General features: G+C 42.1%; 1 long non-coding RNA gene across 9 annotated transcripts in view; it reads right to left on the reverse strand.

The window, feature by feature from the left end:
- Positions 1–24,244, reverse strand: part of LOC118318591 — a 175,554-nt gene that overhangs the window by 116,017 nt on the left and 35,293 nt on the right. For 2 of the 9 annotated variants that reach the window (XR_004795771.2, XR_004795772.2), the window contains exon 3: positions 7,787–7,843. The exons of the other annotated variants lie outside the window; for them this stretch is intronic. This is a non-coding gene — a long non-coding RNA (uncharacterized LOC118318591). The remainder of the gene's footprint in view (positions 1–7,786; positions 7,844–24,244) is intronic. 9 annotated transcript variants of the gene reach the window in all.

A 24,244-nucleotide genomic window follows, 5' to 3' on the forward strand; every position in this document is an offset into this window, starting at 1 on the left:
ACGATTCTATAACTGATATACATTGATCCATCCAGGTCAGAGTTATGCAAAAGAGCGTTTAATAAGGTGCAAGGACTGAAGAAGCCTCTTGGATGGGAGGTGAAACATCTTCAAGAAGCTACCCCCCAAGTCCAGTTGCTCTTGATTCAACGCCCTGTTGGATCCACAATCAAGGTGCAGCCTGTTTTTTAGCTATCGCAACTTGACTAACTAACATGGAATTCACATAATTATAATTTCAATTAATCTCAGGGTAGGTTGTAAATTTCGTAAATGTTATATATCACACCAATTCTATTATCATTTTGGTCCAATCATGACTGGGTGATCCCCCTGCGAGAATAATTACTCCCAAAAAAGATTAGATGACGATAAAATGCTGGTCAGGTTCAACTAAGTTAAAAGTCAGATAAAAGAAGGTGAAAAGAAAGGGAGGATTAAGGTGAATCGACGGGAAGAGGGTCATTTTTGACCTTCTAAGTCGTAGCCGTGTTCTTTGAGTATTACCATAAATTGTGAATTTTAAATGCTTTGCATTTTGACCTCATAACGGAAGCTACGGGCCTTCACCAAGGACAGATGTGTTTCTTGGCAAATCACGTTCTTAATCATCTCAGCGCCCATTGCTCTGATGGACTTGTAACCTTCCTTGTTTGGAAATGTCGAGTGTTGCCCATTAACAATTAAGAAACACGGTTCACAGCACTCCTGATGGCCGACTGACTTTTTTATAGAGTATACTGCAGGTACTGAACTAACATCGAATTGTTTAATTGTTCACATTTAAGGAGGGCCAGTTGAAGAGGTTATGTTAAACATGAAGTGCTGTTTCTGAGTCAAGATTAAATTGGCAGTGACTTGTATGTCGTTTCACTTCAGTAAAGTATATGATGCACTAGAGCTTTGTATTGGCCGGGAATTGATCTAGGAAATATCTTTGAAGGTATGGGAAATTAAATAAGTACATTTTTAACAACCTTAATCCCATAAAGCTTGTCAGGGATTGAAATCTACCTTGAAATGTTGTTCAGGGAAGTGTGAGCTGTGTCCTTTCCTGTCCAATATGTTTTGTGGCAATACTTGACTGCCTTGACCACCTTTCAAATTTATGGTGCTATGATTAAGCTTGCCAGAAAATATTAAAGTCTCCATTTCTTCAATGGCTTCAGCTGCAGAATAAAAGGGTATTTGATGTGACTTCCCCACATTGTGCACATACTGTAGTCTTACTGGTCAAAGCATCATTAGGTCAGTTATTCATTGTTTTTATACACTGCTTCATGATTTCTCCATCTAGCCCAACACTCATACCAAACAGCTTTCAGATTATCTATTGAATTCTTCCACATGAATGCCTCAGAGGGGGGAGACTATTACAAAAGAATGCATCGTTTGTATAGTTAATCATGTTGAAACCACAAAGGGATGCAAAAGACTGAATTCCTTGAGAGAAACCAGGGCAAAGTGCCAGGAGTAGGCAATGGAAGCAAGGTTTTTCACCCAGCCTTCGTGTGAGGATATTCGACACAGGTATGAACACATTTGTGTTTAGATAATAGGGCAACATGTCATACCAAATCATTTGCTTGAAGTGCACTAAACCTTTCGAGAAAACTTAGATTCGAGTTTGTAAGCCAGATATAAAAAGAAAATCGAAGTTATTTTCTAATCAGGACAAGACACAAGAAAAATGTCAAGGACGGTTGCAGCAATTCTGACGTAGATGAAAATCTATCTGACTCTCAGAGAAATAATAGAGCAGTGACCTCGAACAAAACAACCTTTTGCTGACAGAAGCCGAGTTCCTCACTTGTCCCCGTTGGCTGATAACTGCACTGACTAACAGACTACACTTCGGCAAGGAAAATCCATCCCAAAAAAAGAATTCCCTTCTCTTCTTTAAATGTACAACCACATTCTGCATCGCAAAATGACATTTTGTTCATCCATGTTCAGAAAGAAATAGAAGAAAAACACTTTCTGTGTCTAGTTCAGAACTGCTTATTATGCACCATGGTTATGCTCTGCCTGTGAGTCCTTAAAATACAAAGCACTCATGTTGCCACAAAAATTCTAACATTATCTGCATGCTGTGAATGCCTCCAGTGACCACAGATAGACACAACAGATACTGGATGAAACCTGGTAACCCATGTTCATTTGCTAATTTATTCTTTGATTTCCTACTGCCTCCACTCTATTTTCCATTTCCAGATCAACAATTTTTCCGCAAAGCAATGAACACTATTGTAATATCGCTGTGAGCTCCCAAGACATCTGTTATAGAAAACAATAACTAAACTGCAGTGGTCATTGATCCAAATGACAGCTCTTTACTAAAAGCTGGAATTTGTATTGGTTACATCTCATTAAAAAGCAATCACATAAAGCAAATTATCAAAATTTAAAATAGATTGTCAGAATTTCAAACGATAACTAATAATATCATGCCAGTTGAAGTTAGAGTTGAAAGTTTTTAATGTCAGCACTAACTTGACAAAATGTTTCCTCTGCTGTAACCATGTTGTTATTTTTGCATTTTTATTTTATGCTGACAAAGAAAAAGCAATGTTCCTCATGAACACAGCAGCAGCCACTGAGGAATACTTAAAATGATAACGGAGAGTCTGTTGCATTAAATGCTATGGTATTTTTGCTATAATGGTATATACTAGAAGAAATGTATAAAATCCTTATGTGCCTATAAGATTTACGTGGTCATGGTTGGGGCGGTGTATAAAAAGAGTCTTAAAAGAGACAGTTCAGGGAAAGTGTCAGCGCACCATTTTAGATTAATTCAACTGAATCCACATTCCCCTCCTTTTTCCATTTTATTCTACTGCTCTCACCATCCTCTCTTGCCATTATGCAAACTCGCTCTTTGATCTCCAAACAGTGAAAGGTGGCTTTATCTTAGAACAACAGCGGGACAAGACGATCAGAGACTTAGCAGACCCTCAGAGATATACGGAAGAGAATAGAAATGAAAGACGGAGGAACTAGAGAGACGGAGGAAGAGTGGCCGGAGCTGGGGTGGCTTTATGGTATCAAGGAAGTCTGCTTTTGAAGGAGGGAAGAAACACGGCATGCACCTGACTGAAACACCATTGGCTGCTGTATTAAGATGAATCTTAATCACACGTAAACTATAGGGTAACTAAGTGTTAAGTGTGCTTGACGTGTTTGATTCTGATGTTGGAAAGCAGTTTTTCGCACTTGGGTGAGGAAACAAACACTTTACCTTAAATCTTGGAGACTGAATCGAACATTATTTTTTGTTTTTGCTCCATTTTTGGTCTCCACCAACTCCTGGGGAAAACATTTGGCAATTTAGCAGATGAATGCTTCACTATATTCATAAGCATGTTTCTCACTTAGTCTGTTGCTGATGTTTTGGTGTTTTTTAAAAACTTTAATCTGAACTGAATCTGAAATCTGCTGCCAAAAGCTACTTCATGGGAGTAGTGAGAGCGATCCAAGATGTACTGGGCCGTAAAACAAAAAAATTATGAGCTGCTTCATTGAGCTGCAGCAAAGTTACTGGGCTGGGGGATAATTTGCTGTGGATTTGTTACTACAAGCAACCCATTTTCATGCAAATAGTCATGTGGTAAATATATAAATACCAATTATAGCCACCTCAGGCAGCCTTTCCCCCTGAAACAGTCCCTTCTGGTCAAAATATTAAAATAGTAGAGACACTGTATTTCTCCAAATCGGCAGGAAATGTACCTATATTACCCAATTTATTTGTCTTGGTAAAAATGAATATGTTAATGAAAAATGAATATGTTATTTATTATATATTAAGTGTATATACAAAGAAAGTTTTTATCTGTTGTAATATTTCACCATTATGCTATGTTTCCATTGTTCTGCTGTGTTTTACATCCGGGGCTACGGCCTTTAATTTGATTAAAATATAGTTGAGCTGAATCTCACTGAAAGTGAACTAGACTGGCACAGAGACAAGGACTTTAAGAGACGCGGAGAAAACTAAAGCCTAAAGGATTTTCAGAGCTAGGACAGCGAGATTGCCCTTGCAGTAGGACCACCTTATCAATTTGATTAGAGTGTGAAAGGACACTTAAGATCTCAATTGCCAGCACATTAGTAGTCTGCTCAGCCCCTGCCTGAAATCCAGCGGCTAATGTTTGGGATAGTGGCGGAGTTTAAAAAGATTATTTGATTTCACTTAGATATGCCCCTGCATGTGAAATCAAATAGCGATTAGATAATGCGTGGGCCAAATATGAAAGGGCCTGCTTCATTTGAGGCATTGATTTGCATTTCAAATGTTTTTTGTTTTTTTGCCAAGCCAGAAAACAACAGTCAGCCCTGCAATATATTTTTTGAAAAAAAATTTAAATGGCTAGACCTATTAGATGACAAAGATTACTTTATTTCCTGCTTCACCACTAATCTAGATGAGAATTTTAAGAGCCCTTAATAAAACACTTTAAAATGGCAAGCTTGAATGTAGATATCTGAGTAAAAGTTTTCTTATTTCTTTCTGCTCTTGGTCAAAGAGTGCAGCAGTAGGCAAAAAGTAATAATTCAGTCTGCAGAAAAGAAATAAAAAAAAATCGAGGAGGGTCAAGGGGCTGAGCATATTTTCCTATTAAATTCAATTTGAAGGCGACGAAGAGAAGAGGAGGTGGATGTCAACAGGCAAGTTAGTTTTTAATTTTGTTTCTTTCACTCGTTGTTGTTGTTCTTTGTGTCTGGCTTCAACGTGCTACTTTTCCGTGATGTTCTTTCAGACCAGGACCCATCCTTCTTGGTAATGACCATCACCTTGTTTACCAGGACTGCAATTGTTGAAAATCACAGATAGAATGTATAAGGGTTTTTAATTCGAGCACATACGCACCATGTGAAAATGAATCTCCTTTTTGGAGAGTCAGTACCTCCCAATACCAATAAACAAAACAAAAAACCATGTCCATGGCATTTTTTCTTTGAGGTACGAGCATGTTCATTCTGTACACATACAAAATCATCGTGTGAGTCGCACGCTGCATTGCTTCTACATTCTGTAAGTCATTCATCTGCCAAAAAAGAAGAAAAAAAATCATCTGGCTGTCAAAACCTCATTAACTCCTACCTCCTTGACGTGAATAAGGGGCTGTTTCGAGTCATAGAAGAGGCAATTGGATTTGATGTGTCACATTCTCATAAATACGTTCATTCAAGGCCCGTGGATTGCTTCAGCTGTGGCACTCGTCGCATTCAATTCTTTAGCCCAGGATCCAATTTTCACAAAAACTTATTGGTGAACCAGAATAGCAATGGAGCATTTGACTGCGGGTCTTCTGGTTAAAGTTAAGACTGTCGCCTGATAGGGTATTATAGAGCCAAGGACACACACTACGAGCACGAACACACACACTGACACACACAGGTGTTATGCAAGTTTTCCGGACTGAGGTTTTCATATATCTAATATTGGTTCCCTGCTTTATCAAACTCACAGTCTCACAGCGAGACTAATCATTACAAACATAGCATTGTATCCAGCCAATAAAGACGACTCAGATCACCAAGGGAACAGAGCAGATCTCCGTTATGCCATTTCTCATTTTCTCTCACACGCTCCCCCAACTGTCTGTCGCTCCATGTCACCAACTGTCTCTCCCCGGGTCTCTCTCAACAAATCCTCGTGTCCTTGCCGCCACTTTCTCTCTTTCCGCGACCTCTGCCTCCCTCTCTACTCAGCGGCAGCCCTCCTTTTTTTCCCTTTCCGTCTCAGGCCATCAAGCTCATCGAAGCAAGCTGATAGAGATTGCCTTAGAAAAGGTAACTCAGCCTTTGCAGCAATCACAGACAGGATGCAAGCAAGCATCAAGCGCTGAGGGTCGAGGAAAACACACACTTACACATTTCAACATGCACCCAGACAAACAAATACACACACAGGCACTTGTGCTAATATGCTAATGGCTGTCCTGGGGCAAGGGTGAGACAGCAGCATTTCCAGCTCTCAGTTTTTATTGGTGTTTGTGATGGGCCACGCTGTTTGTGTTTAGAACATTGAACATTGAACTTCAGCCATTACTGCAGCAGCCACAAAGGACAGAACGCAGGGCACCAGGGGTTTAAAGAAAGGATATATCAACAAATATACATCTGCCTATAATGCCGGGGCATCGGTGGTCATTCACTGAAGTGGCACACACACACACACACACACACACAACACAAAAAGCGATTAGAGGAATGCAATAGATTTTAAAGGAGAAATCACATCCCTGCAGGATACAAGAGGGTGAAAGTGGTTTTGTAGTTTTTTGAATGTTTATGTTCTTATCCGTTTGTGTGTGCCCATTTGCAATTGTGCATGTTTTGTGTGTGTGTGTGTGTGCGTGTGTGTGTGTGTGTATGTGGGTGTGTGGCTGGCTAGTGGTTATGTAAGACACTAATTGTCATGCAGTGCGCAGGGTGCAGACACTGAGCACAGGCATGAAGCTTCTCCAAGCGATGAATAGTAAAATAATTAAGAATAATCCACAGATCCAAAGGACGGCATGTAAACATCAAAAGGCTCTCTGCCAGCACTGATATGCTAATATATATGTTTATATATATATTTATGTGTGTTTAGTTGATTTTGCATAGACACCTATGTACTTCAGAGTGTCTGACTATGGGTTATCGTGTCTGTTTTTATAAGTGTATGTGTGATGGTGGATTTGTGCGTGTGTGTGTGTGATATGAATCCAAAGTTGTACATCAGAGGAATAGGCAAATGAACATTAGTCTGTAAATCACAGCGCCGCGTTGCTCTGAGAGTGTGACACAGATATCTGAATTAATAAGCGTGTCTCAACTAAACACATTTTCATGTTGTTCTGAGGGCATGCGGACGGTCCTAACACACGCAGAATCAAATTCATTTGATGCCAAATTGGCTAAGGTCTCACAAATTGGTGGCTTGTTTTGCTCTTATTGGATAAGAGCTCGCTGTGTGTGGGCTGTTCGCCGATTTATTAGATGAAGTAAAATGGTGGAAATCTTAAAAGATTCTTGAAAGCTTCTGTATTTGGAGTTAATATCGGTTCCAGTCATGATATCAGAGAATAATTTTAGAATGAGGATATTTAAATATGGATGGAAACATATCAAAGAGAATACGGAATCACATTCAGCATTAGTCAGAAAGAAATGTTGATCAATTTTGTATGAGAAGCTTCTTGAGCAATTTGCAGCCTGTGTGAGCTGCGGCCGTCTGTAAGACCCACCACCATCATGGGCGTCCGTGCCCCTCGCTGATGTTTTGCTCGCCCTCTCTTGAACTCTCATAATCCAATTTTGTAAAAGTTGTCTAATCATGCTGCGGGTTAATCTTTAAATCCTTAAATCCATTCCAAAAATAAAACATTTTGGCATCTAATACACTTAAAATATAAATGGATGAACAATTAAAAATGAATGAGTTGTGATTTATCATCACTTAGGAGCCTTACATGGTAGTTAAGTTGATTTACATGATCGTTATGACTGTTTTGTTCTTATTAAGGCGATTCTTTTATCAGCCTGTTCAACATACATTTAATGTGATAACATTCACACATGCCAGAATGTCACATTCCTGCTGAACATCATCCACAGTAAGTGGCATTGTCTACATTTTTTACGGGGTTTTTTTCCCGTGCCCTCCAGACAAACATTAACCTGTTAAACGTACAAAACAACGTTTGACAGAGTGATATGGAAGAGCAATGTTTCCGAAGAAAGTTGCGAGTCAAGATTCTTCTCTGCGTCTTGTTCTGTGTCTATAACTCACCGGGGCTCGGGTCCTGAACGGGCCAATAACATGCCAGCGTGGTGTGAAATCAGGGCCCTGCAGGAGAGCAGAGAAACTGGGTGATTGGTGCTTCAATCGGGCAATTGCTCATGCCCGAGGCTCCCCAACACTCGAGGGGCTCTCTGTGCAAACTGAAGTCACATTAGGAGTCGAGCAAGCTGGCCAGAAAAAAAGGAACTGGACTCTCTGCTTCTCCTTGCCAACTGTGCCGGCTTCGTCTGATTACTTTTCCTTAGGTACGCTGCATTACCGCATTCTATTACATTAACAGTTCATATTGTTAAGTCTGACCGGGGAAATGTAAAGAGCCAGCAGATTTATCAGGAAAAGAAAGACGACGACAATGTCTTCTTCTTTTTTTGTCTGTTCCCACGCAGCGCCGCTGGAATCAGGTGACTTCAAAGTCGTATTCACAGAGGCCATTATTTTGTTTTCTTTTTTGTCGCTGGTGTTCATGTTCAATTCTTTCAAAAAAAGGTGAGACAGCATTCACTCATACTCAATCACCACACAGTGGCTCACAACCGCTCCTCTTTCCATAACCACACAATTACAATATTTATGAGAACTCCCGCCGATGCAAAGACTAGTTCCCGTTTCTTTTGTAGCCCTCGTTCTTTTCTGTGGGCACATTTTAATGAAAAGTGTGGTGGTGAATCACTCGGGCATTTCGGCGGGGCTTGTAATTTCCACAACACGATGATGTGAATAACTATGAGCTGATCGTCCCGAAGACACTGACAGCGCCCAGAATAAATACATTAACAAAACACGGGAGAATAAAGGGCAGAATCCCTCTTCACGCGGCCCCACTTTGCCCCTGAGAGCCGCGAACAATAAATCATACAAAATGACAGAAAAATGAAATGTTCATTACAATGACCCGACGCAGTGAGGGAAAAGGCATGAGAGAGTGAGAGCAAAATGACTGCATTAAAAAGAGGAGCGAACAAAAGGGAGCACAAATGTTCCCATCAGGGTGAATATCTACTAATACACCTCCGCCGGGGTAAGATTACGCATAGCGAGTGTCTGATTGTGGGTGGTGGTGGTGGTGGTGGCATTCAAAATACTCCGAGCACCACTGCTTCTGCTCCACCACCTCCCCTTCATTCCATTAAACCGCACTGCTATACTATGCATCAGAATTGCTGGTAGGCGGTCGTCCCTGTGCTTTCAGCAGGAGCAGTGAAATCTCTATCATTTGAACTTGAGGGTTGAGTCCCGGCGAGAGATGACTTATTCATGGCACAGTGTGCGTAACAGGGGAAGATTATCCACCCATGGGGCCAACCCCTCTCACCAAGGGCATTCTAACGAAACGTTAGCCTGTGGTATAGCACTTTATGTGCGGCCTGGGGCATCTGTTGCCTTAAACAAGAGGGCAAATTATTACAGGGAAAAGATATTTAGCAACCAATAGCAGGGTCGTAAAAAAATAAAAAAAAATAAAAAAGATAAAAAAGCTGGCTCTGTTCAGTTGGCTATGGGAGGACAGTAGGTGAGTAAAGAGCTGGGGAAAAAAACCCAGCAGAAAGTCACCAAGGTGGCCTGACTTCTTGAAAAAGTGCAAAAAGGAATGGAAATACATCACAAAACGAGAAGAAGTGATGATCCTTGTGAATCACACAACAGACTGATCAGTGAGGAGAACAGAGGATTCTCCCACTCTACACTGCAAACACAATGCTCCTCCAGTATGCCGAGATCAAGACATCCGAGATCTTAACGGAAAGTCATGGAAGAACGCAAAACAACCTTTCACAGACTCATAAAAAAGACGTAGGCGTTAGTTTCGCTCAGGTATACATTTCAAATGGCACTCACCACTAATTAACATTGGAGGGTTTTGGTTTTTTTCCATCCTTCTCCCAGAGGCACTTACATGTGCTACCACGACCGAGAGGACGACGACGAGTGCGCAGTAGCGTCCGTGTGACAGTTAAATGCACCTAACTGCATTCACCTGGAACCCCAAGGTGTTGAACAAACCCTGGGTCGATTACATCTCATCCTGCTACAAATTAAAACCAGCGGGGCTCTGCGTCCTGAGGCGGGACAAGCAGCACGCACACACTCAGGTTACAGTTTTCACACGAAAACACACACACACACACACACACACACACACACACACACACACACACACACACACACACACACACACACACACACACACACACACACACACACACACACACACACACACACACACACACACACACACACACACACACACACACACACACACACACTCCCTCCCTCCCTCATCACCGTGACAGGTTGATCATTATGTATTATATGAATATCCATATCTGTGGGAATCGGCGAAAGGGGAACTGCGGGTAATGGTGGCACCTTCTCCGGGGACGCGAGCATTTCATGGCTGGCCACTCTGGCCTCTCCGTGTGTCGTGGTATGATCGATACTCTCTCACACACACACACACACACACACACACACACACACGCTCTCCCTCTTCCCGCCTCTCTGAGCTTCCCTCTCTCTCCTAGGACATTTTACGCTGGCTTACGCAGTGATGCATTTGATTGCACAGCACCTCACCAGGGCCAACTCATCAAAAAGCTTGATCCTGGGAGAAGGCGGGCGAAGGGAATAAGTTTGGTGAAGCTATCTCCGTTGGAAACCTGTGGATGAGATAAACTCTGTTTAAAACCGCCGAGCGGAACGACTTCACAAGTGACAAAGAGTCGTGTCACACTAACAGGAGGCGGGAGCCAGTGTAAAATATGTATAGTAGATAACGGGGGGGGGGGGGGGGGGGTGGGGGTGGGGGGGGGGGGGGGGGGGGGGGGGGGTTTGAAGGCATGGACACCTCCATTGGCACATGAACGATATGCAAGAGATGTTTAAATCAATGAGGACCGGACAACCAAGAGTCCACAGCATATCCCAGCTATCACACAACATTTCCATTTTCTCATTGGCTCGGGTTACAGATGCTGTACACGCACATCAGCCTGGCTCCGGCTGCCCCCGCAGACTCAAGTGTCCTATAGTTAGCAGTGTCACCGCTTCAGTCCGGCCAATAAATGATTCAGCGGGCTGTCCAGGTTTCGTCACTTAAACTTGTCACAGTGAGGGATTTTATTATTGATAAGACGCTGAGCGCAGGATTACTCAAACATGCAAGATTTGCCCACTTCTTGTCAGGACCAACGCTTCTTCGGCTCAGTCATCTGCCGCAGTCGTGGAACGTAGAAACCGAAGGGAAATGTTGAATATGTGTGTGTGAGTGTGTGTGGTTGTCTCCTCCACCCTGTGCCTGACAGAGATGACACCTCATTATAGTTGGGCTATAATCTTGTCTCAACCTTCGGACCCCAGGCGATGCCGGTGGACCACCGCCACACTCCTCCGCCTCCCCTAACACACTCGGTGTGCAGTAATAATTAGTTGTCCACTTGATAACTTTTTTTAAACCTGTATGTTCACGCTAATAACGACAAGTTAATATAAGAAACTGGCTGTAAACCCAGGCAGGGGTCTATAAGGTGGATTTGGTTGAGCAAACAAGCTCTGTGACGGGAAATCTGTTTGCACAAATGCGAGATATTGTGCTTCAGTGTGCACAGCTCTCGGTGAGGGAGCCCGGGGGAAATGGCCAAATTACTTGTGCAATCCCTTTTGTAAATGGACAGTCTATCCTTCTGCGGCTCCACCAGTCTTTGGCACACACTCGCTCCTGTTCAATTTTCTTCATCTCTTAGATCAAGGCTGTGTGTGTCACAAGCCTTTTCCTCCGTAACAGGGGTCTTCTGTATCAAATCCCGTCATACGTGTACACAGACACAAATGTAAACAGACACAGTGTCTTTCTCCCTGGAACAATGCTGTTCCTTGGTTGAAGGAGCAGCCAGAGTAGATAAAAGACCAGCGACTTAAGCCCATCTCAGAAAAAAAAACACTTTTCACACAGAGCTCCAGTGTAATTACAACTCCCATGATCCATGCTGACCATCAGCCCCTAGGCATCCCCACTGGGACCGGCGTACCTGTGTGTGTGTGTGTGTGTGTGTGTGTGTGTGTGTGTGTGTGTGTGCATGGGTCTTTGTTTCTGTGCTCCGTTATTGTGTAACTTTCCGTCCTCACATGCAGAGACAATTATCTTCTAATCTTGCAGAATGCACGAGTAATCTTTAAAAGAGCTGACTCGAGTGTAAAAGCTCGTACTAACTCCCCTTTTCAGGCTTCAGGATTTCTCTCACTTGCTCTCTCTCTCTCTCTCTGAAGGAATCAGAAAACGGAAAACAACAAAGTAGGATTAACAGATGGAAAACAGCATCAGTCCACAGCTGAAGATATGGATATAATAAGTCACAGTAGAGAGACTGTGAATTTGGTTTCACCAAAAATAAGAGCATGGAAGGAAGAAATGGATAGAAGGCTCAACTGATTTCCCAATACAAATAATTGGGCATTGGATATCGGATCCATACTCGGTATCGGCCAACATTCAAAGTCCGGGTATCGGAATCGGTATCGGGAAGGGAAAAATGGAATTGCAATACAAACTCTCCATGTGCAATAATTGTTTCTGCTCTGCATATAGTATTTATGTTTTTTTAAATATTTTGTATATATCTGTTGTTTTTTTATATTCCGCTTTCCACTTTTCATCTGTAATATCAAAATCCCCCCGTTGTGGGACGAATAAAGGATTATCTTATCTTATCTTATACACATTTAAGTCCTTCTCATATGCAAACCTCTGATCATTTGAAAAAATGACAAAATTGCCACCAGCTATGAGCAATTCTTCCTAACACCAGCTAATACCAACAGAGCAACTTTTCATGTCTCGCCATCTGCTGCCACCTCCTTCCCTTTTCTTCTCTGTACAATTACCTCCTCGTTTCTTCCATTTTCCTCCAACACCGGCAGACAGAATGTGTGGTTTTTGGCCAGAAAGCGTCTTTGTGTGCAGGCGATTTGTGCGTTTCGTTTGCCCAGACTGTGTTGACTGTATGTGTGCACGCAGATGTACGCGCCTGTGTGCGCACATAATTCTATAAAGCCAAAGCGTCTTTTGTACGTAATGCAATTGGATTACAGCGGCGTAGACCCGCTGTGTTTTGTGAAAGAATCTGTGAGGATTTTCAAATCCTCGGGCCTGTGACTGAATTACCTTCGGTTCTAAGTTGCTGTGTTACAAGGCGCAGCGAGACGCACGAGGTGTCCCACGGACTGTATGCATATTCAAACAAAGTGGCAGACTCCTCGGTGGGCTCGTGTGTGTGTGTGTGTGTGTGCAGGATGTGCAGTGCCACTAAGCATGTAATTCTCCACTCAAGGTAGCTGACTAAGGTCTAGCACGCTACCGTGGCTCCTGCAGAGGTGTGTTGTCACAACGATGCATTATTGTTGACGTGCCGTCTCCCAGAACTGCTGAGGAAAATTACCAAGAATTCAGAACAAACACAAAGTAAAGCTTAATGTCATTCGATGGTCACAAAGAATATACGTCAACAACACAGGGTTCCAAGGTTATAATAGTTTGTGTTCATGTAATAAACTGAATCCAACTGGAGAAAACGTACTGCATGACTAAAAAAAAACCAGATTAAAACGTTGTTTTAATAACAAACGAGAATCAAAACTAGACCACTGCTCAATTGCCATCATTGTGACTGTGAGTGCCAGAAAAATATGTAACAATCATACGCCAGGGTATAGACTCAAACACTGCGATCACACAGGAGGCCGAGTGAAATGTCAAAATCAAAGTCTTTATGAGCTGGCCTGAGGTCACACGCGTGATGTCAGACGGCAAAAGACAGCAGGGGAAAGCAAGGAAATGTTTAAAAAAAAAAAAAAACAGGAGCAGGGAAAAGGTCACACGAGGAATACAAACTAGTAACAGGAACGACTGGAGAGATTTGACAAATAGGGCTTTTCTGACACAACATGACAATGGCACTATGGCTGCAAGGGCTCTGAAGCCGTCCGCACACAGTGGTCCTACATATTCTCTACGCTGATTTAAGTGATGAGTGCAACATTTCTGAAAGTGCCACAACAAGTCGTATGAAGACAGATCTGGCAACTGACGAGAGAAAGAAAAAGATATGCGCAGCGGACCAACTGGCTAGGCAGGAAGTGAAACAACCATTAATATATCAGGCAAGTGATTACAAAATAAAACAGGAAATAACTACGAATATTCCAAACGCAATGTCAAACAATAAAAACTTTTTCAGATTTAGTTAGGTGGCATTTAACTTTGTCTTTCATTCGTCGTTGAACACCTCTACCGGGCAGATTAAAAAATATGTGGGCATAATAAAAACATGACTCATCTAACAGGTGCCCTCTTAGTAAAGGTAACTGAAAAACAACGCATGCTTTTCTCTGAACAGTGATTATGTACATAATTACAGCAACAACCGTTTTCTAAGTGAAGGTCCCAACGTTGAATCCAAAATTACACAGACACTCTGATGCATACAAACTCATTGGAATGAATGTGGTTGAATAATATGATTTATTTGTTTTATAGTAGGCAAATAAAACACTTGTGTTGATCAAATAGTCAAATTTTGAAGCGGAAATAGTCCGAGGCAGAAGAAGTGTCAATAAAAGATGGTCAAACATATAAAACTGACTTTGTTTCATTCTCTTTTTATATTTTTCCTGCAAGAAATACAATTTATTTGCTAAGGACCTCATGATGATTTCGCCGACTCCTCCTCCTCCTACATTTATTAATCTTGCACATGTTTTTTCTGGTCCCATTTAATCTTGATTCTGACATTAACAGGGTTCTAGTAGATGTCATGTTCATAATAAATATTAAGGACATTATATCTTTACATATGTGCCACCTTCAGAGCAAGGATCACTCGTGGCATCGGTGTGTGTGTGTGTGTGTCCATTCTGTTATGGCGGATCCACTGTGGCTGTCCTTCAGCGATGCTGACAGAGGATATAAATTCATTACTCCCTGAAGCAGACAACCCATCATTCTCAACACAGTGATTCTGCATTCATAGACAGTGCACATTTGTGTGTACATGTGTGCAATGCTTCTGTGTGACCAAGTGTGTGTGTGGTGAGTGTAGGGGTGTGTATCTGTGTGGGTGTCAGACCTGGTGAAGGTCAAGCAGATAGGTGGGGTCAGATGACTGTTATTCAGCAGCAGCGGTAACGGAGGCTGCCAGGAATATTGATTGACAGCGGTTACAGCGGCAGCTCCACTTGACATAAAATGTAAGACTTCCGCCCAAGTCAAGGAGCCCATGATTATCTGCCCGCATTTATCACACTTCCAGTATATGCTGCCTCTTAGACCATGATCTGACCACACAGTACATGGGAATATTGATCTGATGGGGCAACAGAGTGTGTGTGTGTGTGTGTGTGTGTGTGTGTGTGTGTGTGTGTGTGTGTGTGTGTGTGTGTGTGTGTGTGTGTGTGTACCCATGCACTATATGTTCACCCTTCACAAATGTTGTTGACCTTCCATGCCAAGAAAACGTGTGTACAAATGAGTGACATTGGCTCGTATTCACACAGACTAGTCCAATCTATTTATTTATCGTTCCATTTTCTCTGCTCAATGTTGCATTGTTGTATTTCATCATCCTGTCTGGTGTTATTTTTCCTCGTAAAGCAATAGCTATGTAGCAATCAATAAATAAATACACGTCTTATTTTCAAACTCGAAAATCAGTGATGGCAATGTCGTCATTAACAGCAGATAGAAAATATCAAATATACCAGATAAAAGTAGAGAAATCAATTTAAAACAAAAGTAAATATAGTTAATGAATATTGTGATGGGAAACTAATTAAAACAACTTCAAACAGAAGTTAAGAAGTTTGAGACTGTGGGTTTAAAATGTCCAAGAGTTACCACCAAATCAATATTTAATGAATGTTGTAGTGAATTTCAGGTGCAAAGAAAACAAGGGCAAAATAAAACAAAACAATGGGTTTAAAAGAGATCAAATGAAAACAAAAGAAGTAGGAAACCTTGAAAATACAGTTTTTAGGAGAAATTAAAATCTGGAATGGCCAATAAAAGTAAGTTTTATGAAGGGATGTTAAGAATGACTCAGTTGAGCCAATTTTCCTCAGGCAGATCGTTCCTTGGGGCCCTAAAGCCAGTCACCACTCAGACATGAGGCAACATTTGTGTTCTTGCATGCAGCCCCTCCGGAAAAAAAAGTTCAGGAAAAAGTCTGGACTTCTGTGCCTGTCCGAAAGCAGCTCTTGTGTAATGTGGTGAAGTGGGTCAAACTGACATGGGAAGTAAGACTTGTCAAAAAAAAAATGTGTGCAAATCACACATGGAAGACGTAAAAAAACATGGTTCAAGAGATGTTTGAAAAAGGATTCAATGTGTGGCCACGCCATTTAGATTTATTTTGCTAGGATTTTTGACCATTCCTTTGCTATTCTCATTTTCTACCTTTGTCCATGGTGATTTATGACCAGCGCTATGGAGGATATTGCTTTAAATGCACCAAAAAATGGCAATTTCTCATCCAACCCAATGAAGTTATTCAATTGCCACCCAATATGGCAGGGACAAATGACAGCCATTAGGGTGCAAAGCTTCCAGTTGCACTTTGGCCTGAGCTTCTCACCTGGTGATTACGCCAGGCATTCATCGGGAGGAAGATGAAACCGATTTCGGGGGAGGTTCTGATCAGCAGCCAGACTCTCTAAAAAGATCATTATTTTCTTATTACTGCTACTGGAGCAATATTGTATTCTTTGACCCTGGACATTTCACTGGAGTACACATTACACTTGCCCATTATGACAAAGAGAAAAACATTGTTTTCACACAAGCAACCCCCAAAAATGTATTTAAAACTACAAGAGAAGTGTCCACTGCTACTGAGGGACTGAAGAGGTCAAAGAGCACAGACGAGTCAGATACAAAGGCGTGGTGGTATTTTCCCAAAATGTCATTGTCTTTGATGATACCCACAGTCTGAAATGGAGAAGAAGAAAAAGTGAACGAGGACCGGACAAAGGAAAAGGACGACTTTCAATTTCTCGCCACCTCTCGATGCGAGACAGCAAAAAGAAAGATATAGTGATGAAGAAACTGGAGAGTTGGGCAGAGGACAAGGGGTAGAAGAGAGAAATGAAGAAGAAGATGAAGTGAAGAAAGAAAAGGGTATAAGGAGCAGAAGAATAGAAGTGGGTGGAAAAAGTAGAACTCTATCGCCTGATGATCAAAGCGTCGAGTCGATGAGAGGAAGCGAGAGGCAAAACCCAAAATGGAAGGAAGACAGACACACGGCTCTATTTTTGTGCACCATTGTGCATGGAGGAGACGTTTCCACATCAATTTGGCATTCAGGGTGTACGACACAATTGGGATGTCAAGAATGAGGGGTGGCTGTGCTTTCACTGCCCAACGGTTCTGACATAATCACATCTACCTGACACATTGAGCATGGTGTATTACGCCGTGCACTATTTCCATGCCTCTATTTCCATTAGGCAGTAGTATGATAAAGAATCCTGTGAAGGTTTTCTATGAGGGTGATTGGACTGTACTGGATGTCCACTGGACATCAATACATAACTGTCCACCTTTGCCGTAACACGTTACCCGCAGGCTTTAGTTTCCAAGACAACTCAAAGCAATGTTCAGTTGCTACCGTTCCAGCAGTCGTATCCCTTTTCACCATGTCAATGTTTGCGTATCCTTTGTGTTTTCACATATTATAAAGTGGAGAACCCTAAAGTCTTCTTAAACGACTTTGGGCTCTTTCCTTGAGAGCAATAAATGGAAACCAAACGTTGAACCGGATAAAGTCAATTTTCTAAAATGACTTTCAAGTATGCAAGTTGATTTTCTTTTCCATACAATATGAAAGGAAACCAAGGTCTGACTGTACCAGAAGAAAAGAAAAAATGCATTCAGAAATCTTAAAAGGCCTATAATGTTGGATGAAAATGTTCAACGACAATGTGAAGCCAACGTGATATATCATTTTTTAAAAGACTAAACATGTATAAAAACCAGCGTCATTCCCTTCAGGTGCTGTATGAGCCCTGCAGACAAAGGACAAATTATAGGGCTGCTTTTGAAAAGGAACACGGGAACAGAGACTTGATTGGTCGTGATTGAAGCCAACCCACAACACACTCACTGTTCCTAATCCCAGCACATTTCCACCTGCATCACCCCGAGAGCCTGTGGCCGGAAAAATTACAAAAGGTCATCGACCATGCCTTTTACGTCTCGTCGGCAGTGCACGTTTGAGGTAAGGTGTTAAATTCAGCTGAGATCCGTGACCGTGAGTGCACCTGTCCATCATGTGTCTTTTCACCCAGCCCCTCCAATATCCTCCAATCTGTATTACAAAGAAAAAAAAGATGTAGGAATAGACTCAAACTTCATCTGGCTTTGTGTGGATTGATTTTTGAGAAACCACATGGCCAAATCTTGTCTTGTGTCTGTGGAGATTCTCATTATCAAGGTCATAGTTATTCAGAAGGCCGTCAAATCAGGAGCAACTGGACTTTCAACATCTCCTTAAATTTAAAATTCAGCTGCTGCTTTTTGAGTTTGCACATGCCAACTGGATTTTTGCAGCAACAAACAGTCTCAGAACTATAACCTGTGAGTAATTAGTAGTGTTATTGTTAATTTGCCACCTGTGGAGATACGTTTTCACAGTTAGTGACTTCAGAGACATGACACTACAAACATGGCGGGGGAGAAAAAAAATCCCACAACAGCGGCTGTGAAGATGTAGCGTTTTGAACCGCTGGAGGTGGCATGACACAAAGAAAATTTTTCTAAAGATATCTAAAATTGGTTGATGTTTGGAGCTGCATCAAAAATGATGGCACCGAGGAAAGGTTGATTAGAGTTCATCGACAGGCTCCAGACGGTGGCTGCCGGCCAGACATGCGCAGCTTGGCGACGTGTGGCACAACAACCGCAGATCCTCTGGGATCTGAATCCAGGGGCAGGTTGGATGATGTGCTCGGCCGGGCGTGGTCTCCACATCTGCCAGGATGAAATGGGGAAGGGAAACTGCTTTCCACTCCACAATATCAATAGAGAGAATGGGGCAGAAGAGCGAGATGGAGAGCCGCTCAGAGCCCTCACTTGCCAGTAAATTAAATGGGATTGGGGGGGTTGTGCTGGAGTCTGCAATTAAATCTAATTTGAGACTATAACTAAACTAAATACAACTAAGCACAAAATAGATTCTTAAAGAAACTTATTTTCCAGCTATGTGGATAAATCTATCAAATATAAAGTGGTTTGTCGTTTGTATTTTTCTCATCGGCTCCTTTGATCCATCCTTTATTCTCCCGTAATCTGCTCTATTTATGCCTTTGAAACAAATCTCGCTCCTAAATCCTGTTTTTTATATAATTAGCTTTTTCTATTTGAGGAATAGAGATACTTTAATTTTGAACGATTAAGATTCTTAGTCTTATTTCTTTGTCCACAAGTTCTTCCTTTTTCTGTGGTTTTGTTGTACTCACACCATTTTGGCATCATCTGTCTTTTCTTTGAGGAACTTTATCATCCACCTCTCTCTCTAACTCTTCCCTTTCCTTGATGTTCACATAACGCTCAGACGTTTGAAGGGAGCATGGTGAACAGTAAACATTTTACAGCATTTTGGGGGACTGTTAAGAGGCATCGTTTTAATCTGCAGCCCTAAATCCTTTCTTTGTTTTTTTTTTATAATGTCAATGACTCACTGCAAAGGAATACATCTTCACATTTAGAGGGGATATTTACAAAAAAGTTGCCTTGCTCTCTGCTGAATGCTGCACTGAAGGAGGTGTGTGTGTGTGGGCTGGGTGAAATGAGGGTTGAATGTTGAGGGTTTGTCAAGTGTGTTTGAGTGTTTGTGTATTTTGTGTGTACACAACACATGCAGTCGTGAATCTATATTTTTGCACTGTTGTTTGCTGGCAACATATTATTACTGCTGCTTTCCTTGGTAATTATAACATACCATAATTAATGTACCAACTTTAGAAATTAATTATATTAGAGTTTTCAGTTCGGTGAAAGTTAGTTGTGCTACTTCCCGCTTTAAATACCAGTGTGAGAATCCTGGACCATTAATTAAAAACTTTAGAAATCACATTTGTGGTATCGTGTTAAAACTCAAGCAAGTTTTTCTGTTTTTTTCTAAGGTTGATTATTTTTGTGCATGTTGAAATTCTGACAGGTGAAAATGCGATTGACAGTGAAGAGGCAGCTGATGTACGTTATTGCGGCTGACATACTGACACCGCTGGTTAATTTACCTCCCTGGCAGTTTGACTTGTCCTGTCGAAACTTTTACTGATGTCTCATTTTTTAAGAAAATCTATCTGTCAATTCCTTCATTTGGCAATTAGTTGCGAAAGTGAAACATTCACTTAAACACTTGGAAAAGGGATGTTTGGGCAATAGATTTTTTTTCATGTCAAATTGCAGTACCGTAGCGAGCAGTGGAGACACAGGTGAATACAACACACACATTAGTGTCTTCTCATTTATTTACTTTAATCATTTCACTTCCCCGGCAGTTACGCCCTTGCACCCATACCATCCTGCCCAACAAGCACCTCTCAGCCTATGCTTGATTATTGGTGAAGTCGGAGCTAATATTAATGGCCCGGGTCAGGTGTTGAGTCAATTTCAAGATGATTGAGGGTAATGGATTAGTTATGCAGATTCAGGGGGCAGCCATGGTCGTGTTAACAGAGGCCATGCAGGACTTTAAGGCTTTATTAGTTCTAATCATATACTTTGTGTGTTGATACCTATTCTGTTTTGGAAGTACCACACAGGCACGGGACCCCCTCCATATTGCACGGACTCTCAATTACCATTTAATTTTTGGTATAATTGGTTGAATTCTTCATGCACACCAGCCTACATGTTTTCTCTCTTCAATGTTATTATAAGAAAGGACAAAAACAGGACACAGACCTTAGCGTCGTGTAAATGTGTTGCCCTGACTGACAACTCTCCCCTTAGGAGAGACAACCACGTTAATTTGAGTTTTAAAGGTCAGAGCCGGATGCTGTAATAAATTACAACTGTCAGTGAGTAATGAAATCAGTGAAGAATAATGATTAACAGATTATTTTTTTTAATTAATGTGACCGCACAAGTGCTCGGTAAAAACGTCAACACTAAAAAATCCACAAGCGAACACTGATATTCTTGAGCGAGGAGTCGTATACTGTACGTAGAGATCTTACATAAATAATACATGTGCTGCGTTTGGTGCATTATATCATCATAAAGTACTTCTCCCCAGACTGTTGACCCTCAGCGTCTGTTTGTACTTTTCTTCGTCAACACTAATGAAACATCTGTCCGCTGTTTCTCCAACAAAGGAGCTACAGTTAATTGCAAATAGATTACCCCACTAATGGTGTCACTTTTCAATGTCCATGTTTGTTTTTGAGATTTAGCATGAAAATGGGAAGTGCTGTGTGTGTGTGTGTGTGTGTGTGTGTGTGTGTGTGTGTGTGTGTGTGTGTGTGTGTGTGTGTGTGTGTGTGTGTGTGTGTGTGTGTGTGTGTGTGTGTGTGTGTGTGTCTGTCTGTCTGGAGTCCCCCTTCATTCAGAGCTTCTTGAAAGTGCACCCTTTGAGGATGTACTCACCCGCTTATTGAAGGAGTGTTGTTGGTATTTGCAGGGGCACGATCACTGCATTAGAGAATATGCTCCGGATGTCTGCTTGCATCCCTGCTTCTCTGTCTGTCTTCATTCTTAACTCTCAACCTCGGTAGAAAAATAATGACCTCAGGAAGCTTCAAGCTTTTTTTTCTTTTCCTTTTTTTTTTACCATTTCTGTGATAAGTAATATTTCTTCCCATTTTTTTCTTCTCACAAGCTTGAACACGATGAGCTTTACAGTTCAAGGGCCAACACTTTGTACCAATTCAGGAATCTACAGCAAAACCATTGAGCTTTGTCTCACCTTTCGCTCCTTTACCAGCACAGACAGAAAAGGGGGGAGAGAAAAGCAATCATAGGGAACCAAAAGAGTTGGTCCTGGAATACCGGTTTCCTCTATGTTAAAGAGGCAAAGGTGCAGACAGGAAGTGAAGTGAAAGAGAACATGCTGCAAGGAGAGGTCAAGAGGTCAGGCCAGACAAGCTGGGGGAATGAAGAGGTAGATTTAACGAATACATAAAGTGGTTCACAGATTTCCGACCTTCCGAAAGCAACACTGGAAGAAGAAGTGAGAATGACGGACTGGAGATGCTGATTTCAATTTCAAACGGGTCTTAATAATTGCCAGATACGAGCGTTGGCAGCTGCAAACAAAGTGAATAAGTTGAAATGCACCAGCTTGAAGTGAATACAAATACTGGATGAAAGCAGGCGAGCAGAGGGAGGGAATGAAAGGGAAAGTGGGAGAGGGAAGAGAGAGACGCAGTGGGAGGTGGGGAAAGAAATGTCAAAACTTGACATAAACAGAAGAGAAGGTGGTAAGTGATTCCATAGTAAGCTATATGGTGAGGTGACCCGGCTGCCCTTGTGAGAAATGTAAGTAGGCGTTTACGTTGCAGTCCAGAGGCACTGGAAGGATGCAAAGCTGAGGTCTGCTCCAAAGGCACAGGAACGAAGCCTTTGCGTTGAAAGGGCTGCCAAATCCCCAGGCCCAAGATCAGATGAAATTAAAAATGCACAAGCAGGAAGTATACATCGACGCCCAAGGCTGCGCTTTAGCATTCATTGGAAGGGAACAGAGGAAGGGAAGGAGGAAAACTAGAAATGGAAAAGTAGAAGAATAAGGAGGAGGTGGTGGGGGGGGCAAACGGGAGAGAAAAGATGGAGAGGTGATACCAAAGAGGATCTATAATTACCTCCTTTCATGTAAATTAATATTTCTTAATGTGAAGAAAAATGACATTGTAGTAGCATTTAATGAAAATGCATAAATTTGTGGACGCTGGGTTGATGATAATGAGCGAGTCTACAAAAAGATACAATAACAAAACACTATCACCTGGAGCCATCGTGGCAGGGATGCATAATTATCTCTACTCATAAAGACACAACGTGGGACAATTGCCTCGTAGTTCTGGGACAAAGTGTCCCGTTGGTGTGTCGCGGATTTCTAGACAGATTTGTGAGGTGGAGGAGACAGAGTTACCCAGGTTTTCTCTTGAAAAAGAAAAAATCTAAGAGCTGCTACGAAAGCACAAGAGAGGTGTATGAAATAAACGTGTGAAATACAGAACGGGATTACCAACAGAAACTCTGAGTTGCCTTCTGAGTTTGTTCTTTTTTATGGCAAATGCAGAAATAATTTATGCATTTCCTCCCTTAAAGGAATTTTTCAAATGGTGTCACAGCCCAAGGTGACACAGCTAACTACCAAACGTTCTGCGAGTGAGAATTATATTTTATAATTATACAATCGGAGGAAAAAGTACAGAGAAAAAGGCTGAATATGTCACAAGGAATAAAAAGAACTCATAGCTTCAGCTTTGGCACTGAGGAAATGCCTGTGAAATTCCCCCTGCTTGATGTTACCAGGTTTGAGTCAGATACGTAAATCACAGGAGCCACGCAGAGAGGAAGTAGTCAAAGAGGCTGTGACTCATAAAGTACCTGTATATACAGAGTGACAGTAAAACTGTGCGTCCGGCACACTGTAAGCCTACAACAAGACATGCGGTAAGCAGCTTAATGTCACCGCAGAACAGAAGAAGGAAGAGCTGACGGAAGAGAGCGGGATAGAGGGAGGGAGGAGTTTGGCTGCATGGATGGATGGATGGATGGACGAAGAGAAAGAGAAAACCGGGATCTGGGCCCGTGATAGGAATGTCACAGGATGGGTGAGGATTACGAGGAATGAAAAGGACGCTGGTGTGTGTTAGAGAGAAAGCGAGGGATCGAAGTACACAGTGAAATGAAAAATCCCTTCCAGACGGCTTGGTGACAGGCCTAAGTAACACCCCCCCCCCCCCCCCCCCCCCCACCCCCCCATCCCAAGTCAGTCGGCGCATAATCCAGGTAACGTGGCACGAATAACAGATGAAACATCAAACGCCAAACCCCTTCCTCCGCCTGCTAACCTCCCACCTTCAGCTAACCAACTACAGCGCTTGCACCCCTGCCTGCCAGCCTGCCCCTGCCATCCAAAATCCCCTTTCATGTTACCTCCGTGCCGCACGCTCCAAAAGATTATCGCCGTTGACAAATCCTCTCCCCCCAATATGCGGGGAAAAATAGAACAGAATTATTTTTATTGCATAGATGTTTGTGACGCAGAAAAAAAAATAAAGTTGTACATCGACACATCACATGTCCTTGTAGGTGCAGGGTGGTGGGGAAAGATGTGTGGAGTTCCGGAGCGTGGCAGGAAGACGGAGTGTCAGTGCTCCCACGGTGAGAATTTGAGGGGATCGTTACATAAACATGGGGCCCATTAAGTATGGGGGGAAAGTAATTTGTGG

This window comes from Scophthalmus maximus, chromosome 12 (genome assembly GCF_022379125.1).
Source record: "Scophthalmus maximus strain ysfricsl-2021 chromosome 12, ASM2237912v1, whole genome shotgun sequence".
NCBI lineage: Eukaryota > Metazoa > Chordata > Actinopteri > Pleuronectiformes > Scophthalmidae > Scophthalmus > Scophthalmus maximus.